Raw genomic sequence first — 19937 nt, forward strand, 5'->3', positions numbered from 1 at the left:
GAAAGATACCTAGCATAAAAAGAGCCATACCGAAGTTTCAGGTGGTTTTGCTATTGTTTACATGAAAAGAAAAGCAAATGAACCCAGTAAGGATTTCAGGCAATGCTCCACAAATGTAATTAACAATTACTCTGTGTCTGCTCCATTTCTATGCAATGAGAATATAGTCAAGATGTGTCCATGGTGGCTTTTTGCTTTATTCTCACCAATTAACAGACTATTGGATATGACAGTAATTAGACACCTCAGCTGGAAGAAGATCATTATGTCTTAATGAGATGATTAAAAACAACAAAAAAGTGTGCTTCTTGCAAAATATTAGCATGTACTTCAAGTTACAATAGTACAATTTATTTTGTCTCCTCATTGTGCTTTGTCAGCCCATATTAAGAAAATAAAATCTGCAATCAAAATATGCCTTAGAAAATTATACCATCTAAGTGTAAAATAACAGTTTTAATGAATCAACTGTAAGGTTTGGTTATATTTATTTTGAGAATGTTCACTCGTGCTTCCCTGATGAGTTACAGTCATCACACAATATTATAAATATTACAGTGGTACAATTCACATTCACCAAAAATTTGTTTCTGTACTATTAATTCAGGCCACCTCCCAATGTTTAGCTTATTCAATAGCTATTAGATGGATTTGCTTTAGGCCTGGACCCAAATCTAACTATGAACACCCCTGGCAGGCACATACATTTGCAGAGTGAGGACAGAGAGCAGGCAAGGAATCTGAGGAATGCACACCCCACCCCAGCTAAGGCCAAAGATCTCCCAGCATAGCTTTCTTTGGGTTAAAATTTTGTTACCCTAAAGCTGATGTTTCATTGCATACGTCAGGTGGAAAGATAGGAACCAACACCTCCCCTCATGCTCCCCATGAATCGAGTTATCAAATAGGCTAGCAGAAGGCGTGGCTTGGAGGAACTGGAAAACACAAGACAGAACCAGCATGGGAAAGAAGAGAGAGACCAAGAATGAACTAGAAAACCCTGCTAGTCAAGGGGCATCTGAGTGAAAAGGTTTGTTCACATTCATCTGCTCTAACTAACTCATTAGTCATTCATTCAGGAGGCACTTCCTGCTAGCAATGGAGATCAAACTTTACCTCCTGCAATTCTGTCCTTGTGTATTTCAAAACAGAAGCCATCACTCAGAAGCACCACCTCTTACTGTCCAATCTACAAATATGATTGCATGCGCACTTGTCCTTCTGTCCTTCCCTTCTGAGATAGTACAATAGGTTTCCCCACACACACTTTTTTTTTATTATGTAAAGCCTAGATACTCACACTCTCTGGATGCCACCCCCACTGCCTTCTAAAGATCTTGCTCTGTGGAGTATCCCACAGCAACCAGCATATGGTAGAGTAAATCCCTATTTATGTGTCTTATGGTAAACCCACTTAGGGGTTACTATCACTTACTTTATTCATATTTGTTACTCAGTACCTAAGATACTTTGGCTCATAATATTCGGTCAGTGAATACTGGCTGAATAAATGGATTTAGCAATGTCTGCAACTTCTGCCCCATTCCTGCCACTACCATTGCTATTAACTCATCGAATACCACATATATATTATTTATAAAAAGAATAAAATGTACATTGCAACCCTGTGATGAGCATAAAATTGTTCTCTAAGACACTCTACACATTTATACTCCCCCCCGCTATGAAATACTCTAGTTTTTAAGCTGTAACTGTACCTTTCTTATACTATAGAGGTGAAATGGTGTAGAGTCAAGCATATCTGAGCAACAATATGGCTTTTTTCCTGTATCTTCTATCAGTTTATTTGTATAGCACAAAAATTGCTATTCCTCTGAATTGAAGCAAGAGAAAGCCTTACATAATATTACACTATTTTGATATACCTTGACATATACATTATGTAACAGCATTTTCCTTTGCTATACTTTGCAATATAATAGAGGAATGCTTTTTTAAAGTCAGCAACATCAGCAGGAATAAGACTGTTAAATGAATCTCCTAGGAAGACAGAGCTCTTCCATTTAAAGACCAAGAGTTTTTCCATAACAATTGCATATGTTTTCCCTGGAATTATTAAGGTGCAATGATCAGGTGATTGCATTTTTAAGCAATAAAGAAAAAAATACAGGAGATACCTACCTAGAACCTTGGGCTGCTTTTTTATTATTTTTTTTAATGTGATGACACTGTAAGTTACATTTTTAACATAAGAATGAATTTTTGTTACTACAGTACTATGATAAAATAGAAAACCATAATAACAAAGAAGTAATAATACTACCAGGAGTAATAATATGACCTAAAACTTATTAAGTGCTTAACATTAATGGAACTGTCCTGAGGGCTTTCTATGGATTAGTGCATCTCAACCTCAGGGCAGCCCAATGACCCATCCACGATCATTATCAATATTTATTAAACACAAAGAATCTGAGACCCAGAAATCTGAAGGCATTACTCTGTATACCACCTGATTAGTGGTAGACCCAGGGTTTAAACCCCCGCTCTCAACATTAAACACTATTCTTTCTTGCCTTAATGATTTAATGTGAATAAAAATAAAATACTGTTCTATCCCTCTTTTTCTCTAAAACTAGAATACTTTTTGGGGCGTCTGGGTGGCTCAGTCAATTAAGTGTCTGACTTCGACTCAGGTCATAATCTCATGGTTCGTGGGTTCAAGCCCCACAGCAGGCTCTGGGCTGACAGCTCAGGGCCTGGAGCCTGCTTTGGATTCTGTGTCTCCCTCTCTCTCTGCCCCTCCCCTGCTTGTGCTCTGTCTCTCTCGGTCTCTCGAAAAAATACTGGAATACTTTTCAACTATTGGGAGCACATTTCAGCATAGGGATGACAAAAATTACAAGCCACTCAAATCTCAATATCGTAAGGAGAGGATCTTATGAAGCGTGTATTCAGTCTTACCAACACACGATAATGGCAAGTTTTCTGACAACTGCCAAAAACCTACTACTGTATGACTGAGTCAGAAATAAACAACCATTTTAACGCTACTCAACAACGGGGCTGCCAAACCAGTTTCTGCATTTTCTTTACATTAAATAATACTCTCAAATAATCTATGAGTCAGCTTATGATAAATCAAATATTTTAAATACTTCTATAATTATATGGTAAGCCCAGACACATTGCTTTTCAGAGAGAGGTGACCAGAAGCAAATCTACTCTCCTGTGCTCAGGAAAGCAAAGGTTTTTTGTGAGTAAGCTCTGAATCTAAATAAGCCTCACTCCAAAAAGAGTTTTATTGCAGACTGATAATCCCTGAGGTTTATAATAAAAATGCTGACATAGCCTTAGCTACAGCCTAACAAATGCAAAGCTATAATGTTTGCCTGTCAGAAATTCCTGTTTATTTCCAATGTCCTAACAGATGTGCTTTACTGCCTTTAAATTCCCTCCAAAAGTTAATTGCTTGTCTATCAAAAAGATAAACATCTTGTTTTAGGCTTTGGGGATATTACATGTGGGGAGAAAAACCAATACTCCAGCAATACATTGTGTCCAAAATGCATTTGCGGTAAGAAAGCCAAACTCTCTCAGAGCATTAGAATGCTCCTAGGAAGGAAGAGCCAAATTATCCCAAGGTCTTAAAAAGTATAGGAGTCCCCATATCACAACATTAAAATATTTAATACACTTAGATTTCATTATACCAATAAGGCCTAGCGCACTGCAACATGCATGACGGCAACATATATTTTTTACAAAACAAATTTCAAAATGAAGGTGGCATTCTTGTAGACTCCTGGAATTAAATAATGCTTCAGACAAAATGGACCTTCATCATATCTGGTCCAGTATTTTTCAAACTATAAATCCTGACACATTAATGAGTTGCAGACTTTAAAAATAAATAAAGTGAAATAGAAACTATCAGAAATTTACATTTAGTAAGAGTATATATCATTTTAGGAAACTTTTCTGTCAAGTAAACATACACACAGGCATGCTACATTGTGATGTAAAATATATTTCTTACTGTGAGGTACTATTAAAAAACAAAATTTTTCTTCTACTGCCACCCCTTTATATTGCCGTAAAGTGCTAACATCACAGGGACATTAAATTAAATGTATACTGTAAAGGTGGATAATGACCACCACCCCCGACATTTTTCAATATCCCCTCTTATAAAGTTGTGTCTAAAAAGTGTGAAGCACCAGCCTGAGCAAAATGGCAGGTACAATAAAGGTATGTTCAGATGATCAGCAGCTTGCCTAGAAAAGGATTTTTTTAGAAGAACACAGACAGAATAAATTTAGAAAAAGCACATATGCTGCTTTAGAGAATATACAGTAACAGGAAGATCTCATTGTCCGGAGAGCTGGTTTAAACAGAAAATACGTAAATAGCCTCAGGAACTTAGACTTTTAGAATCAACCACTCAAAGGAACTAAGATGTTGGAAAATAAATCTCTCAGCTAACGGTTAACATTAAAAAGGAAAATTATGACTTTAACACATGAGTCCTAATACCACTGTTAGATTGGATGGATGACAAAACTGCCTGGATCCGGATGTGTAAAACAACAACACGGAATTGTTACTTATCTGAGTTTTCCATCCATATAAACATACACACACACTCTGTGTCTTTTTTTTTTTTTCTTTTTTTTTTAACTCTCTCTCTCTTTCCAGACAAGACAAGACAGGCAGGCAGGCAGGCAAGGAGATTAAAGCATGTTTACAAAACATGGTTCCTCCACATCCATTCTACAGCTTCCTTTTTCACTATACAATGTGGTATGGTCATCCTTCATACAGTCCTCATTCATTCTAATGAGTGTATGCTTTCCATTGTATATATGTTCTACAAATATGTAATAAGGATGGAGGGTACTTTCTTTTTCCAATTTTATGCTTTTTCCAAGTACAAAGGTAATAGTCGCACATTGATTGTGATATATACCATTATAACCTTATGTAATGTTTTAAATAACATACTATCCCTTGATTTATCTACTCTGCACACTGCATTTTGTTTGTCTCCAATGGCAAATTAGGAAGTAAGGGTACTCATATCAATTCCTGTCTTCTTTCCTACTCCACCTCCTGACGTTTGGCAGTGGTATTTTCTTTTTTCCTCTTCCATTAGTTCCACCTTATAACTGTAAGGAATATTTAAATTTTCTATGGTTTGACCAACTTTAAATTAACCCCTGCTTCAATGCAAGATGAAGAAGCAATGCACATAGACTGCCTCTACATGGCCTGGGTCCTAGCTCTTTTGATTATCACTAGCTATGTTATTTTTACAACATCGAGACAATAATTCGGTCTCCAAGCCTGTGCGTATTATTTGGTTGTACAGTTTGCTTGTGTACAATGTTCTGTATACAAATTAGAATCCAATGTAAGCAACAGTCTAGCACTATGCCTATTTGAATGCCCTTCATCACAGAATCAAGTAGTATGGTTAGACCTCTAGAAAAGGAATTTTCATCCTGACCCTGGAATCTTGCTTCATGAAGGAGAATTTTCAAAGCTTCAGGTCTCAGCAGATTTAATTTTCTTAGTTTTCCAAGTTCTTTTTAGGTTATAGGATTCATCCAACACTCTTTCTCCTATGTTTCATATTGTCCTTTCACTCAACAATTTTGGGGACATCACTCAATATATTTTCATATAGACATGCTTTATCAAGCTTTGCATTCCTCTGGAGTATGATTAAAAATTAGGTACAGAATTCTATATTTAATTTTTTCTCAAGTCTTTGAAAGATATTGCATGGATGTCTCCCAGGATCCAGTGCTGCTGATGAAAAATTTTCATTTCTTTGCAGATAGTGTTTTATTCTCACAGGTAGATTCTAGCGTTTTCTTTATCATGAGAATTTTGAAATTTCACCAAGACAGTTCTACCTATAGTTGATTTTATCCATCCTACCTGCCAGAATTTTTAATCTGATAACGAATGTCTCTGGCAGATTTAGTGCAGTGATGGCCCAAGTTCTGCAGATGCCAGCCCAAACCCAAGCTCTTCGGCTCTCTGGGCTGGCCCACAGAGTAATTTGTTTGGGCCCATGGGACATTAGCAAAAAGAAGTAAGCAGAGACTTGAAAAAGCCCTGTGCATTAGAAATTACTCTTTTGCCGCCCCTAGGAATCCTGTTGCTCAGAGAACAAGGCAAAGTTAGCAGGACGAAGGGACAAGTGACTCTGTGACTCCTGTCTTGACAGCCAAGAGCCAGTCATGTAAGTGAGGTCATCCTACATTGGCTAATCCCAAGCCAATCTTCCAGCTGACCAGAGGCCCATGGGCCAGTGCAGGTGAGAGAACCACACCTTACCCAGACCCAGAGAAGCAACCAGCCAAATCTCAGCCATGTCAGCTAAACAATGGCTGCCATTTTAGGCCACTCAGTTTGGCAGTGTGGTGCTGCAGGCCCACAGTTATCTGCCACATCGTATTTCCTCAGTTTATAAAAATATTCCTTCATTACTGTACTCTGCCTTTCACTGTCTTATATTCATGAGGCATTGGTTGTATTGACTCTACCCTCTATTCTCCTTAACTGTTTTCATGTTCCGTTTCCTTGTCTTTCCCTTCTAAGTGTTGGGAGTTAATCTGCAATTTAACTTGAAGATAGAAACTAGCCTAAGCTTCTATCAGTTGGTCCAATACATTTTTAATTTGGTAATCATAATTTTAATTTCCTAGAAATTTCTTGTTTGCTGTTTCTTTTCCATAACCTGTTACAGATACAATATTCTCTCAAATTCTTTTGAGGATACTAATTAGACTTCTTTTTAAAGGCTCTCATGTTCCCTGAATTATACCTAAATTTTCTGGTATCAGTTACTCTCTTTGTTCATCTAAATATAGTTCTTCCTTAAATATCAAATGATCCTTGATTGTCAGCTTATTTTTATAAAGGAAAAATGATGTCAATTAATATGGGTAGCTCACACTGCTTCAGCTGCACTGTGAAACACCTTCTCCTGAAAGGTCTCTTCTCGGACTGCCAAGGATGTCAACAGTCAGAACGTTCTGCAAAATGGCAGGTAGGCAAGGTGGTGACTTCCACAATGGACAAGACACGTTTTATTTTATGTGCAAAATGTTTTATGAATTTCACTACATAACACAATTTCCACTTTTTCTCTAACGTTCAATGTAAGATTTCATTGTGGGGGGAAAAAAAACTGCTTCATGATTTTAGTGCTCCCTTAGGAGAAAAGAGAATTAGGCTAGTGTGCAGACTGATCTGTTGATTTAAACCAGCTCACAATAATTACCTTCGCTCAACCTTTTTTTAGGTTCTTGTAAATTAGCTTCCTTAGGTCATAAATGCCTGACGCTGAAAATAGAATTACTTAAAAAAATTGTTTTAATCTTAATTTATTTTTGAGAGACAGAGAGACAGAGTGTGAGCAGAGAGAGTGAGACACAGAATCTGAAACAGGCTCCAGTCTCTGAGCTGTCAGCACAGAGCCCAATGCAGGGCTCAAACCCACAAACCACGAGATCATGACCTGAGCTGAAGTAGGACGCTCAACCGACTGAGCCACCCAGGTGCCCCGAGAATAGAATTATTTTTGAAGGAATACATTTTGAGAATGATATATGTAAAAGAAGAATATATTTGCAAGAATAAAGTTTCTAATACAGTGACTTTGTAAGAAAAACTTGGATTTTCTCTAAAATTCAAAAGAATATATACTATATGACAGTTTCCAAAGGATTTCTGAAATCAGCAATTATATAGATGAATGCTTATTATTTGCAAATATTGCTGTACTCAACACTCTAGAATTTAAAGTTCATTTAAGCTTTCTGACACTAAATAATATTTTTTTTTTATGTGTCCAAACTTACGAAAGCAACATAAGCCCAAAAGAAAAGCGGTATATTAAAATAAAATAAGGTTCTCTTCCAATGGCAACAGATATAAATCATTTCCCAAGGAGAGTTCATCAAGGATAGAGATTGGCAGAAAAATAGTGGCCCTCACCTTCAAAGATCAAGCTAATCTTAAAACACACCCTATCTCCTATGTGGTCTTGATGTATTAATATGCTCATTTGTCTTAAATCTCAAGGCTGGTGTCCAACAGGTTATGGTGACCAACAGAATTTTCTTATATAAAAATGTGTATCTAGTAAGGCTCACTCTATTTTTATTTTAGAACAGTGATTTTAAAAATATGGCAGAAGAACCTAATTTTCAACAAACACTTACAGGAACCCACAAGATATATATCAAAGAAATAAAGTAGAGTTGTTTTGCTCAAGGAGGTTGGGGACAGAAAAGCCTTCTGACTTAGACTCCTGGTCTGGAGACACAGCAAAGACATGGTCTTTTCCTCAAAAGAGGCTGAAACTCAATCTTCTATTATATGAAGGAAAACTATCTTTTTCATAAATATTCATTGAAAACAATTAAGTAAAATATTTCACCAACTCACTAGGTGAACACCTCTATGTAACCAAATGGTACAAGGTACCTTGAGAGCTACATAAGACATCTGAGGCAGGGTTCCTAACGCCCAGGTGTCCAAATATGAATCACAGATGAAGCTGAAGCCATACTGTGTGCTGCTTAATTCCACAGCAGACCAGTTTAGGTTGGAATATTTCAGCAGATTAACTGTGGAGGGAAAGGGAAAGATGTTCCTTAACTGCATCTTCAAAAATCACTGACATTCATGCAAACTGGAGAAGGAAGAGAAGCAACAGAGTGGTGGAGAAATAGACTTTAGCAAAGAGGACTCGTGAATGTGGTAACAAGAGGGCACCTGCATAATGAAGTGGAAAATGGTGTGTATCAGAGTTTGAAGGGAGATATAATTAAATAGCTACGTGTGGGAAACAAAATTAGTGTTTAAACCATTTGCTGCCACTTCCTGCTGTGCCTGTCCCTCTGGGAGGGCTACATTTCCCTTCTTCACTCAGGACAAATGGCTTGCTTCAGTGATGAAATGGAAGTAGAAGGGATGGCCGTGACCTCCCTTCCACTGCCATAAGGCTGGACATGGTCCAGATAGGACCAGCTAGGTCAGCCTCTATCCCGGACTAAATACAGCAGAAGCCATGCCACTGCCCACCCACAGTGCATATGTGACTGAGCAAGGAAGAAATTGACAGTGGTGAAGTCACAGGATCTGTTATTACTGCAGTGTAGACTATACTGATACAACAGGTTAGAACCAGATTGAGGATGATGTCAGAGAGGACTTTCTGTCAGGCAAAGTAAGCACCTAGTGTGGGTTTAGAGGCAGTTTTCATTTCCAAATACGTCCTTTCATTCAGTGGTTTTAACCCAAGGATGGGTGATGCTGAGCTTCATTTTGGCTAGTCTTGATTTGACGTGGCAGCCCAGCAGCCAACATTCAAGTCCACCCTCCGGAAATCAAAGATGAGAAGAAACATGTCTTCCTTTCAGTCTTCGCTCACATGTGCCTCTCTTGGTGAGGGCTTATGGCCTCATCTAAAATTTCAATCTAGCCCAGCCTCATCTTTCATACTCTGCATCTGCCTCCCATGCTGTCTTGTTCGCCATAGCCCTTCATCCCCCTTTTGTGTGTGTATAAATATAGAAACTATATATGTACAATTGTATATATGTAAAATATATATGTACATATACATACATAATTTATATATTTAATGCAAACATGTTTGTATTTATAAATATATAAATATGTATACATTTACAAAACCTGAAAATCGCTACACGTTTTGCAGTATCTACCTAAAAAATTATAATCTCTGTATCTTCAGGAAGAAGACAAGTGATCATTCCCTTTTTTCACAGATAGAAATAGGGAGGAACGGCAAAGCACTGGGAAATTTACTCCAGTTGCTTTGTTATATCAAACTGCAAGAAGGACTTCAGCCTGTTTTCTCTAACCGATGAAGTATATATCATAGTTGAGGCAGATCTTGACCTGTACTGGCTCGATATATCTTGACTATTAGATGACTTATTTACAACAGAGTAGGTGTTAGGAAAACCCACATCTCCTTTCATGCTGCCAAAGAAACTGAGTGTTACTTGTGACCAAAGTTAGAATGTAGAACTTGTTGTTTTGTTTTTGTTTCTGTTTTCTCCCACCCCCCATAGGTTATTAAGTATAGTGAAATCATTGATAGGTGAAATATTTCTGGTATATTATGGTAATCTGTATTTTTTTAAGTTGACTGGGGGATTTATCATTTTCATAGTTTTTTGTTTTGTTTTGTTTTTATTTTTGTTTTGTTTCTTAATGGCAAAACTAATGTTTTAAACAAAACAACTTTTAATGTACTTTTAGAATGCTACCATTTTAAACATACAGACTGACTATAGTACCTTTGCAAAATACAAGACCTTTCACAGAATATGATTATTTTTGTTGTTTCCAAAAAAACTTTCCTCCTCAAAGTAAGACACTAGGCCTTTGAGAACAATTCTCAAGCTAATCATGGAATAAAGAACCTTTGCTTATAAATTTCTGCTCTTATTACTTCACAGATGAAAGAAATCTAAACTAGAACACTCTATAGATGTCCTAAAAAATTAAGTAAGCACGGGATGATTAAAATATAGTACCTTCACGTGTCTTTAACTGCATTATATTCTATAAAACATTTATTTATTTTTTATTTTTTTAATGTTTATTTATTTTTGAGAGACAGAGTGCAAGCAGGAGAGAGGCAGAGAGAGAGGGAGACACAGAATCTGAAGCAGGCTCAGGCTCCAAGCTGTCAGCACAGAGCCCGACATGGGGCTCGAACCCACGAACTGTGAGATCATGACCTGAGCTGAACTTGGACGCTTAACCAACTGAGCCACCCAGGGGCCCCTATATATTCATTTTTAAATAAAAAAATGAAAATAACTTACCATTCACATTTTGAACACATAAGAAATGTTTGAATATCTGATAACTACCAATACCTTTAAATCTGCTATGTGCTAGGAGGGAATCAACATCAGAGTAAATAGGGCAAAGTCTCAGCTCTATGGCACTCACAGTATCTACAGATATTAAAACACAAACGCATAATTACATTATCTCCAAGTCACTCAGGAGTTTCTAGAAAGTGCCATGAGATATTCAAGAAGGGAGTAACTATGTCTTAAAGATGAAAGAAAATTCTGAGGAATTGACATTTGAACTCCATTTGAAGGATGAATAGAAGTGTGTCAGGGAAGAAGTTCCTTCCTTATAAAGAGCCCAGCATATACAATGGTGCAGAGGTAAAAGACAAAAACAAAAACAAAAACACAAAGCACACTCGGAAAAGAGATTGTGGTTGCTGTACCCAAAAGAGCAAGTATTCAATAAATTGCAAGTTTTGATAGATTATTTAAACAAATAATTACTGTCAACTAAATGTTTGTTACAGAAAATAGTTTTGGTAGAAATAATGTCCCTGGATTGTAAAGAGCTTTATACTACATGGTATGCATTTTGAAATTTGCTTTGTAGGTAATAAGAAATTATCAGTGGTTCTCAAGCAGGGGAGTGATGTGACCAACTTATTTATTTATTTTTTATTTAAGTAAAGTAACTGGAATTGAAAATGAAGGAGACAGGTGACCAAGAGATCAGTTAATAAGCAACTGTAATGACTGAGGTGAGTTAGGCAGAGTGAATGGAGATTAATAGACAGATCTAAGAGAATTTATCTCTAATCACTATGGTGGGATAACACATATAGATAGAAATTGCCATTTAATTTAATTTAATTTCAATAATTAAAAACTCATGGAACTGTTTGGGGCAAATTAACTTTTAGATAACTGACAGGCAATGAAGATGATCAGTGGGCAGTTCCAAATAATGGAATCAGGCTAGGAAAGGCATCAGAGTCACCACTGGAGAGGTGGCAGTTGAAGTCAGCTCAGGAGACGAAGATACCACCCTATGGTATACCTTGGCAAAAGAAAATAGAAGGAACCAAGGAGCCTGGGAAAGCAGGATCAGAGACAGAGGACAACAAAACAGAGAGTTATACTCCAGAAATCAAAGGATAACAGCTTCAGGCAGTAGAACATAATGTCCTAAGGTCAACAGAATCAAATCTACGAGGACTATAAAAGTCCTCAGATATATCAATAAGGAGGTCCTTAGTTAGGAAAATTTGAGAGTATAGGAGAAATCAGATCATCATGAAATCAGGAATGAGTTACAGGTAAGGTAGAGAAACAAAGACCACTGTTTCTGAAAGTTTTGGTAATAAAGAGATTAAGAAAACAAGGACATTCACCTAAGAGCAAAGAAGAGTTTAAAATTTAGACAGTGAGAACAGCAATGTAACCGCACAGAGTAACAGTGAAGGAGACACTGAATATGGACACATTGGAGACATCAAAGAGAGAAACTACAATTGTGAGGCACAGTAATTCAGAAATAACCTTGGAGATGAAGAAGGGAGACCATTCTTTTATAAGTATTCAGGGTGAGCCAGATGTTTTTTGCTCTACACTTTCATGTGTGTTTCCTTAATTAGCCAAACACTGCTTATAGTTATCCTTAATTTGCAGTCACTGAATGATGGCCTAGAGAGGTTTATTAAAGATGGAATATCTCCGAAGTGATGATGTCTCTGTGAAATAGGAAACAAGGTCTTCTGTTCCAACAGCATGAAGAATTGGGTTGTAGAAATGGGAGAAAGTGATTCCTGGAAAAAAGAAGGAAGTGCAAGGAACAGGAAAGAAAAAAACAGATAGTGTAGTAATTATTATACAATAAAAAAATTAATCTGAAATGATTTAATTTTTTCAAGCACTAGCTTAGCAAAAAGTACACACCCTTATAAATAAGGTCCAATGGATGCCTTAAGGAACAATGACCTTTAGTTTTGCAAAGAAGACAGGAATATGGTTCAAACTGATGTTACCAAATCAGTCCCCTCTAATAATTTAATTTTTTTAACATTTATTCATTTTTTGAGAGACAGAGAGAGACAGAGCATGAGCGGGAAAGGGGCAGAGGGTGGGAGACACAGAATCCGAAGCAGGCTCCAGACTCTGAGCTGTCAGCACAGAGCTCGATGTGGGGCTCGAACTCATGAACTGAGAGATCATGACTTGAGCCAAAGTCAGATGTTCAACCGACTGAGCCACCCAGGCGCCCTAATCCCCTCTAATAATTAATCTTAAATCAGTGGAGGCATTTCTATAAGGTAATTGTGCTAAAATAATGTCTATGTGCTATTTCACAAGTATTTTACTATGTGAAAACTCCATGCTGGGAATAACTATCAAATGACTAAAACTAATTATCTCAGCATTGATCTGGATAATGATCCACAATGAATGGAAAAAAAATAATCCTATATGTCAGGGCTTTCCTGTTGCTGCAAATCAGATATATATAAGAGACACTTTTGTTATGTCCTTTACTTACAGATTAAAATGTGGTCCAAAATAACCCCACATGTTGACATATTTAGAAATTCTGTTTCAGCTGATTACAGAATGCACTGAATAAATAAAAATTTTAACACTGAGTTAAGGAAAGTTCAATTTTATAACATGCTTTTAATTTTGTTATGGGAAAATAACTAATACATAATGCTTCACCATGTGGTCTTGGAGTCCTTTTGCTAATCACCCACAAATCACTGCATACATCTCACAGCTGCTACTTATTATTAACGGTAATCATTCCCCAAAGACTTATTTCTCTTTTCACATCTTTTTGTTTTAACCATTGTCAAAGAATATTTCTATTTAAAAAAAAATTTTTTTAATGTTTGTTTATTTTTGAGAGAGAGACAGAACACAAGCGGAAGAGGGTCAGAGAGAGAGAGAGAGAGAGGGAGAGAGAGGGAGACAGCGAGGGAGATACAGAATCCAAAGCAGGATCCGGGCTCTGAGCTGTCAGCACAGAGCTCGACGTGGGGCTCGAACTCACGAACCATGAGATCATGACCTGAGCTGAAGTTGGACGCTTAACCGACTGAGCCAGCCAGGCGCCCCTGGAACATTTCCATTTTTAATAGCATCGATTACACAACCCAATACATACAAGTGTGCACACGTGCGTGCGCACTCACACACACACACACACACACACACACACACACACACAATGATGCTTTACATTTAAATTAATGTTAAGTATTTGATAAAAGCTTCAGTAAACCAAAATACTGCAACAGTTTTATTATTTTAGTCAACACTTTAAAATCCTTCATTAAAGTCTGGCAGCCTGGAGAACGAGTGAGGCAAGCAGGTATTAACATGTTGGAATAACAGTCTGGTACAGAAAGCAATTAGCTCTTTTAAAAAATGATCTATTTTATGTAAGTTACATCTAATTTGGGACATCTGCTTTAAACAATGTTAGAATTAAATTTGAGTTTTGTCACATAATAAATCTAGAATAACTATTAATTTTTCAAAGTGCAAGCAGTTGGATAGCATAGCAGAGAAAATGGTATAAAATTAAAATGAAAGTATTTGAATCCTAATAAAACCCTTGCTTCTATCCTTCCCAGAAAATCTTATATGTTCTATCCTTTTTCCAATTGGATATGCTATCTAGCCCTACAGCAAATTCCTGCTGGGCCAGGATTATGACTCAGTCATCACACACATCAAGCACCCGCAAATGGCTTGCACAAGTAGGTGCTAAAAGTATTTGTTGAAATACAAGGTCCATAACCTCTCCACTCCAAGAAGTTTCTTACTCATACAGTGAATGTATTGATTTGTTAACATGTTAGTCTTATAGTAATAGTGTATAAGAAGCCAAAGAAATACTAAATCTATCAAATAATTCATTGAAACCCTAAAGGCCCTTTTAACCAACAAATGTGAATTCTTCCCTAAGCTTTATACTATCCTGCCAAGCTAACAGATTTCCGTCTTATTAATACTGCACAGATCTTCAGAAAGTTAACATCAATTACTTTGATTTCCCAGGCTGCCTAAACTGCTAATGGAACTTAGTAATTAAAGTTCTTTTAAAACAATCCCAAATCTGAGCATCTTCCCATTCTGCCTGATTAGGAACTGCCATCAACATTAACATCAATCGTTGACAGTGTAATATACATTTGATGTGGCACAGGTAATCATTATCTACAAGTCCTTTCCCTAAGATGTGTCTTCTCTCTAGGAAGAACATGTAATGCGGAATTAAGGTATTTCTATTTCTTATAACTGATTCCACCATGAATCTTGTATGAAGCCTCCACATTCAGAGTAAAGATCTCTTTACTTGTAATATTCCCAGTCTCATTCACAGTAAAATGCCCTTGAATTCCACCAGCATCTTAAAAGGCTACTTTGTCCATTTCCTCCTTTTCACCAAAAAATGCAATCAGATATAGATACATTGCACAATGTCTTATATGTGTATTTGGAAACAGGTCCCCAAAGTGATGATCAGTATTCAGGGGGTAAAAAAAGCACTTGTTAAAGTAAAAAATCAATAGGAAGCAAAATGAGTCTGAAAAAGGAAAAAAAAGAAAACAAGTTTTTAAAATCACTTGGCCACAATTTAAAAGGACTCCAATCAAACTGACGAGCATAACTAGGTTATTAGTCTTTATGTCCTTCTGGTAAAATCTTCACCTTTTTCTCAAAGCTTCATTCAAATGTAAGAGACCCCAAGACCTCCCAGCCACCAAGTGATGATCTGAAGACCCGTTCTGGAATCTGAAGATTCCAGGTGTACTGTTTACAATGTTTCCAGAAAAAAACTAAAAGCTTTACAACAGAGTCATCTGTGCTAGACTTCAATGAGATGCCAGGCCACCTGAGGAACGATGTTCCGTTACAGTCTAGATAAGTTGTAAATCAGATACATTAAGTACTTCATCAATTTAATGCCAAAATTAAATCGGAGTTATCAACAATCACTTACAGATAGACAAATGATTGTCTTTATTACTTTTGTTATAATCCAGCTTTTCCAAAAAGAAACTGCAATATTAACCCTGTGGCCTGCCTGGGAGTTCCTTATAAGAAGGATGCTTTAAGAATTGATTTTGTGTAACTGGAATAAAAAAGAGAAATAGGTAGACAAGACAGAAGCAAAAACTGAAACGAGAGGCAAAAAATGTCTAAGACGAAAATACAGTTTGTCATTAAAATATAGCATTAGTAAAAAATAGAAGAAACTAGTCTCATGAAAGAGTGGGTCTAGTCTAATATAATAAAAAATGATCAGGCTAACATTTTAATAATATGTAATATAATAAATGTGATAATATATATTTTATAAATATATATTATAATCATTTTAATGATCATTTTGTAATCATCTTTAATCATACTCTTAATAGTATATAATATAATAAATATAATGAAACATACTTTAAAAATATATATTTCATAATCATCTCCTTTCTGGAAAACATGAAACTCAAATTCAAAGGATTTGGCAGTTACAATCCTATGCGAGAAGGATTTTTCCTTTATCAACGTTTTTTTTTTTTTTTTTTTTTTTTTTTTTATTTATTTTTGGGACAGAGAGAGACAGAGCATGAACGGGGGAGGGGCAGAGAGAGAGGGAGACACAGAATCGGAAACAGGCTCCAGGCTCCGAGCCATCAGCCCAGAGCCTGACGCGGGGCTCGAACTCACGGACCGCGAGATCGTGACCTGGCTGAAGTCGAACGCTTAACCGACTGCGCCACCCAGGCGCCCCTGCTTTAAAACATTAGTGTCGGGGCGCCTGAGTGGCTCAGTCGGTTAAGTGTTTGACACTGGATTTCGGCTCAGGTCATGATCTCACTGTTGTGAGATTGAGCCCCACATTGGGCTCAGTGTGGAGCACAAAGCCCGCTTGGGATTCTCTCTCTGTAACGCCCCAGGCCCCCACTTGTGTGCTTGCGTGCACGTGTGTGTGCGCGCGCACACGTGTGCTCTCTCTCTCTCAAAGTAAATAAATTTTAGATAAATCAAATTAAATATTAAATGGTGCTGACTTTCAATATTTGTCATATTTAATTTACACTTTATGTGTATATGAATTTTCAATGTATCTTTAATATCCATCTTTTAGTATTCACTGCTATTCCTCTCAGCACCTACATAGCCCAGGCGAGCAAAACTATGTCAGGGTATAAAATCATCAGTCTAAAAAGAATAAATGAAATGAAATAAGATGAAACAAAATAAAGCAAGACAAAATGAAATAAAATCACCAGGCTAAACCTTTCAGTAAATTTATCTACTGAGTTCTTGGGAAAGAAGAGATTATAACTCCTAAGATTCTAGTTTCTAGAGAAGTTCAATCATGTGTAATGACGGATTTACAGAACTTCATACATTCAGCTGTTTTTGTTTTTGTTTTTGTTTTTGTCCTTGGGAATCATGAATTTGTACAGATCTGGAAGTTGTAAATTGCCTTAGTTCTGTACCCACTCCCTGAATGTAGGCATCCAATAAGTCTCATCACTAGTGTTGCCAGCCTGGTCTCTCTCTCCCCTTAGACTCTGAATGTCCAGGGATTTGATGGAGGGAAGCAGATGGAGTGTGCCAAGGTGAACTAAACAAGAAAATACACATGGATAACTCCTTTCCATCATTGCCCCAAATGTCCTGGGTAGGAGTGGCAGATAAACAATGTTTAACTGAACATTAACACTTCTGAGTAATTAGGAATGGAAAATGTTAAACTAGACTAGACAGTCGCAGAGAAAATCAAATGCAGAAGAAACCACCACATGGCACAGTGACAAGAGAACTGACCGGCATTTCCATAAGGACTCCGGTGATGATCATGTTCCCTCAAAGTCAAAGTCCCAGAACAGCGGGGGTGCACTCACATGTAGGGTTGGCTGCAGCACTTCTCTAAGGGTAGAATGTGGGGGATACAGCCTGAAGGCTCAGACCACTGCCTCTGGGAAGCCTCCCGTCTGCCACTTCTAGGACAGCCTTGATCACTTCACTTGGTTAGGCCACACTCATGCGTCTCTCTCCCTGTAGACCCCACACCTCTTACAGCAAAAGATTTTATGTCTTATTCAGCTTTTATCACCAGCAATGGCTGACACACACACGGTGATGGACAAACCCTTATTTTTAAAACAAACTCTCCAATTTTCTCACCTGTGATACTGAAATTTTATGTTCCTTTTTAATCTCTGCAATTCTATTATTTCATTTTTTAAAAAAAACTCAAACAAAACTCTTCCCTCAGCCACTTAAAATATAGTAGGTTTCATTCTTCACTTTGCAAATATCAAAGAACAAAGCATCTTTTGTTACTTATCCTGATTTCTCTCCCTTTCATGTAAGCCAGGCCTGGGTCCTCACAAGGGTAAGTCTCACACACAACAGTTAACAGAATAGCCCCAGGCATATTTTTTTAGAGGTAGGGAATGAGCACAGATATGGGTCTTGAGAAGGGTAGTCAACTGCATTACAGGCCACATATTCCATTTCCAAATTAAGAGATTTCCTTGGTCTTTAGGCCTCCTTCCTTCCTTTCCCTCTCCTCTTCTCCATCACCCCATCCTTTCCTTTCTTCTTCTCTTTCTCTTTCTTGGTGTTTGACCAGAAAAACTAGCAGTCATGAGAATCAAAGCTGTGCAAGGAAAGGCCTGACATTTAGGATAAACTCATCAGTGTGAGTATGAGGGGCACATACTCAAAAGGCTCTAATTCGACTTTGCTGGACTCTGCATGAGACCGTGTCCGTTACTGGTGTCATTTTTACCCCACATTTCAACTATTCTCTGAGAGTAGAGCTCTGTAACATGACCTCACCTTATGATGAAAGTTTTATTTTTGAAAACAATGCTCTTAATTTTCACCTCTCTTCTAAGCAGTTGTGTATTTCCTAATTTGCTTGACATTCAGATTTTTCAACTGTCATTATGATTTAAGAGTTTGTTGATTCTAAATGGTAATCGTATTTAAAAAAAAAAAACTGTTCCAAGGAACACAATTTTGTGATGCTTAATCGTATCTGGTGATTCCACTAATTACTTACACGGGCAAATCTGTCAAATCTGTTATACAGCACATGTGAATACCTCAATCACATGTCTAATTTCAGGATTGGACCTATGGAATGTGGGCATATTTTGTATGGTGCAGCTAGTTGAAATCTAAGAACTATAACACATTCTTTCCATCACTAAGGATCTCAATTCTTTTTCTTCACCCAGCAGTAGCAATACTAGTTCTAAAAAGTATAATGGCATCAGGCATGTTTGGAGAAAAACCTGCCTCCCAACTGGTTACCAAGTATTCTGGGTACAAGGCATTCCATAAGAATTAAAATGGCTATGTTTTCTTAAGTGCTGTGACTGAAAAGTAATGAAATCGTAATAAAATTATATAATTAAAATTATTTGACACTTGCCAAATCTCACTGACAACTATGTATGCTTAAATATTAACATAATCACACAAAAAAGTTATCGCTAAATTGCTCTAGTTTTTCAAATACTCCTAATTCAATTATTGGACAGTACTTTTTTGTTAAACTATAGAAACAAATCAGTAGGAAAAATAGAACTCAGTGACATGGATTTACTTATTATACAAGCCTGACATGAAATAACTCCTCACCATAAATACATGGGAAGAGCACCATGGCTTTGAAATTATTGAACCATTTATACCTACTATGGAACAATGCAGGAAACAAGCCAACAAATAAGGTCTAGCTCTGTTCCTAACCTTTCTGTTTTATCGAGGAAATATGTGCAAAGAAATTGCTAAAGATGGCACACCCTGTCAAAGGCTATTCCAGTGAACTCTCATGTAAACCCTAACCATCCACGGAGCTGCTCAAGAACATTGTAGAAACTTTGTTCCCATTTCCCAGATTGCAACATTACCAATCAAGAGACAGTGCCCACTGTGAACAGTGACAAAGAATGGGCACGTATTAAAATAAATCAAGAAAGAACCCACAAAGAAGCAAACCAAAGTTTGGGACATCCATGGGTAGGCTGAGATTGCAGGGGGTCCAGTTTGCAAACACACACGTGCTCATGTGCGCAAGCCCACAGA

General features: G+C 37.1%; 1 protein-coding gene and 1 long non-coding RNA gene across 3 annotated transcripts in view; one reads left to right on the forward strand and one right to left on the reverse strand.

The window, feature by feature from the left end:
- The window catches only part of PRKN (parkin RBR E3 ubiquitin protein ligase), a 1338651-nt gene that overhangs the window by 1231242 nt on the left and 87472 nt on the right, over positions 1–19937 (reverse strand). The gene's annotated exons all lie outside the window — the stretch shown is intronic.
- The window catches only part of LOC132666388 (uncharacterized), a 37131-nt gene that overhangs the window by 4098 nt on the left and 13096 nt on the right, over positions 1–19937 (forward strand). Inside the window, exons 2-3 of the long non-coding RNA XR_009604637.2 lie at positions 6123–6289; positions 6897–7024. This is a non-coding gene — a long non-coding RNA (uncharacterized LOC132666388). The remainder of the gene's footprint in view (positions 1–6122; positions 6290–6896; positions 7025–19937) is intronic.

This window comes from Panthera onca, chromosome B2, assembly GCF_046562875.1.
Source record: "Panthera onca isolate mPanOnc1 chromosome B2, mPanOnc1 haplotype 2, whole genome shotgun sequence".
NCBI classification, from domain to species: Eukaryota; Metazoa; Chordata; class Mammalia; order Carnivora; family Felidae; genus Panthera; species Panthera onca.